Genomic DNA, 4248 nt, shown 5'->3' on the forward strand with positions numbered 1-4248 from the left:
GTTGTTTTTTTAAATTAATTTTTAGAGAGAGGGGTAGAGGAGAGAGAGAGAGAGACATTTATGTGAGAGTGAAAATATCCATCAGCTGCCTTCTGCACACCTCCTACTGGGGTTCAAGCCCACAACCCAGCATGTGCCCTGACCAAGAATCAAACCAGAAACAATGCCCAACCAACTGAGCCACAACAGCCTGGGCTTGCCCTCTTCTTTTGTATGTTGATGACTTTCTGTGGTGTTGTGTTTCTCTCTTTTTTAAAGATTTTTTTTTAGTTGATATTTTTAGAGAAAGGGCAAGGGTGAGAGAGAGACTGAAACATTAATTGGTTGCCTTCTGTACACACTCCAACTGGGGATCAAACCTGCAACCTAGGTATTTTCCTTGCTTGTAATCAAACCCAATACCTTTTGGTGTATGGGATGATGCTCCAACCAACTGAGCCACACTGGCCGGATTCCTTTCTCCTTATTTATTGAATAGATCATGCAAATTTTTGGTTTGTGGTTACTATGTGATTCATATATACAAGCTATGCTTTTGCAGTCCATTTTAAGTTGATGGTTGCTTAAGTTCTAACACTTTCTAGAATCACTGCCATTTTTACTCATATCCTCCAATTTGATGCTTTGGCATTATTCTTTACTTCTTTTGTGTGTATCCCTTAATTTATTGTTAAAATTACACATGCTCTTCTTACTTCTTCTTTTTAACCTTTGTACTAGCTTTAGTGTTGGCTAATCCACTGCTTTTATTAGGTGTTTGCCTTTGTCTATGACAAATTTTTTGCAATATTTTTTATTTATATTTTTTATTGTTTTCCTTCTTCTTAAAGAAATCACTTTAATGTTTCTTGTAATGTTGGTTTGGTGGTGATGAACTTATTTGGCTTTTTCTAGTCTGGAAATGAATTTTATATTTTTATTTGACCCCACATGCTTATATTATGACATAAGGTGAAATCACCAAATTTCATGGGTCTGAAGAAGGAGGCTCCTAGATCACTGAGAGTCTCTACATTACTGAAATGTCTATCTATTGGTCTAGCCATCAATCTATTCCCTGTCATTCTATCTTTCTTTATGTAGGAAGGCACTGAAGTTCAGAATAGACTTCAAAATTTATCTTTAGCTTGGGCTTGAGTTCTAGGTTTCAGAAGACGAAATAGAAAGTGCCTATCTAGTGTCATTTCTGATATTTCCAACCTCATGTGATTAATGATATAGGTGATATTTTTGTTTTTATTGTTGTTAATCCTCACTGGAGGATATCTTTTCCCTTGATTTTTTTAAAGAGAGAATGGAAGGGAGGGGGGAGAGAGAGAAATACCCTGGCAAGAGAGACACATCAACTGGTTGTATCCCATGCACCTGACGTAGGCTGGGGAGTAAGCTTGCAACCAAGGTACATGCCCTTGACCAGAATCAAACCCATGAACCTTCAGTCTGAAGGCCAATGCTCTAACCACTGAGAAACCAGCTACAGTGATTTAGGTGATCTTCATACCTATTAGGCTTGAAAATGTCTGCATCACAAATGAGGTATTCATGTTTTATTGTTAATATCTGAATGCTCACTTCCACATAAAAGTGCCATTCAAATCGGTAACTTGGAGTAAAACCATATCTTTATGTGCTTTATAATGGTCAGTTAAAGTATAATGGTCATTTAAAGTATAAGCTCATAATTATAATTATAAAAGTGAAATGCTTTAAAATGAATGATTATGGTACAGCAAGTCCATTGCCAATATTTTCTGGCCCAGTTTTTATTGATATGAAAGTAGTCACTTTATTCCTCATCTCTCTCTCAGTGGGTTCTGAACATGGAGGTGTGTTGAAATTATTGATTAAGTAAAGACTTACAGAGCACATGTATTTGTTGGGCCCCTCAATACTTAATTCCATAAATTGTTGATGCTGAGATCCTTATGGGTATCCTGATGTGTTAGATAAATTTTGCTTCCATTATATTATGGGATTTATACCCATCAAATAAACGGACATTTACCTTAGCTCATTTAAGTAGTATTTTGTTTCTGACACCTGAATTTGACACACCAAGTCAAGTACCTTTTAGTTACAAAGCAATGTAGTTCTTCGAGTTCTATAAGTGCATATGGCTCATTGTTGATGATTGAAAAGAGGTAAAAGATGAACTGTTATTCTCAAAGTCCATCCATGTTGTTGCAAATGGCAGTATTTCATCTTTCCTTATGGCTCAGTAGTATTCCATTGAGAATATGTACCACATCTTTATCCAATCATCTATCAAAGAACACTTCAGTTGTTTCCATGTCTTGGCCACGATGAATAATGCTGCAATAAACATAGGAGTGCATATATCTTGGTGAATAAATGTCTTCACATTTTCAGGTGGATACCCAGAAGAGGGGTTGCTGGGTCATAGAGTACCTCTATGCTTAATTTTTTGAGGAGTCTCCATACACTTTTCTATAGTGGCTGTACCAGTCTACATTCCTACTAGCAGTGAATGAAGGTTCCTTTTCTCCACAACCTCTCCAACATTTGTTATTACTTGTCTTAATGATAAGAATAGGCATTCTAACGGGTATGAGATATCTCATTGCAGTTTTGATTTGCATTTCCCTAACAGTTAATGAAGTTGAATATCTTTTCTGATATATCAATTGGTCATTTGTATGTCTTCTTGGGAGAATTGTCTGTTCATGTCCTCTACCCATTTTTAAATTGGATTGTTTATTTGGTGTTGAATTGTATGAGTTCTTTATATATTTTGGATACTAACTCCTTGCCAGAGCTATTGTTTGCAAATATTTTCTCCCATTCGGTTTATTGTCTTTTGTTTTGTTGGTAGTTTATTTGGCTGTGCAGAAGCTTTTTAGTTTGAGATAGTCCCATTCATTTACTGCAAAATAATCAGGTAGAAAAAGTTAAGAACCATATGATTTCACTCATATGTGGGATATAAAACTAAAAGCAACAAATGAACAAACAAGAAAAACAAACAAAAACTCATAGACACAGTGTGGTGGTTACCAGAGGGAAGGAGAGTGGGAAGTGGCTGGTGTGGGGGGAAGGGGGTCAAATATATGGAGACAGAATAAGATTTGACTTTAGATATTGGGCTCACAATGCAACATACAGATCATGTATCATAGAGATGTACAATTAAAACATATATAATCTTATTAACCAATGTCACCCCAATCAATTTAATTAAAAAATAAAATATAAAAAATAAGAATACAGCTGAAATGTGAACTTTCCCAAAGTCACATAAACATCCTGGGACATGAGCCCAGAAAGAGCTCTGAAAAAGAGGCATATTTTTACATCTCTCACTGGCTTTGTGCAAGAAAATTGAAATTTGGCTTCTTCCCAGTGGGCAGAGCCCAAGGCACCACAAGTGCACTTGGCCCCACTGTGGGGTGCCATGGCCACGCATGCAGCTTGGAGCTGGTGGCCCTCAGCTCTCAAAGATTATAGGAAGAGGTTTCAGCAGGGGACTTTTAAGCATAATAACTTAATTTCTTTCCCTTAGCTTTAAAAACCCTAATATATTCTGTATAATTTTTTTAGGAATTTGAAAACAGGGTATTTAATGCTAACTTTATTACTTCAGGTATCATTACTTCACTAGTTAACTGTCAAATTCTAAAATTAACTTTTTTTTTTTTAAATTTAAATTAGACCAGTCTAGGATTTCTATTTCCAAGTATTATGCAATAATGTAGCTATTACTATAGCCATTCAGTCTTGTAAAAGTAAATGCTGGGAATCGGGCAGTGACTGTGTTTTTATTGACTTGGTTATAACTGTTAAGGTTTGAGGGGAGGGGAGGGACAAAAATAGCACAATAGCACTTCTTGTTTTCCTCTTCTGTCTTTGGAACCAATCGAGAGATAAGGCGTAAGAGACATTCGGAAATTAAAATGCCAGATATGAAGCTGAAGGAGTGTATTGGAGACAGGGCTTTAGATGGCTGGCCAAATGGGCTTGCTGGTTAAAGGTACCTGTTTACTTCTAGGCATAGCTGGGCAGAAGCAGGCCTCCTCAACTAACCAGATAGCCTTGTGCAGGCAGCAAGATCTGAAAGACATAAAGAACAGCTGAGCTCAGCCTGCTCAGTTCTTTCTCCCAAACTCTCCAAACTGATAATTTGGCTTCTCTCCCAAGTGCAGTTGTAAGTGAGGGTGGGGCCAGGACCCCCCATGCCAATCAGGTAAAGCAGGTCTCAATCTAGGCAGCACATTGGAAGGACAGGGCAGC

This window comes from Cnephaeus nilssonii, assembly GCF_951640355.1.
Source record: "Cnephaeus nilssonii genome assembly, chromosome: 7".
Classification (NCBI taxonomy): Eukaryota; Metazoa; Chordata; class Mammalia; order Chiroptera; family Vespertilionidae; genus Cnephaeus; species Cnephaeus nilssonii.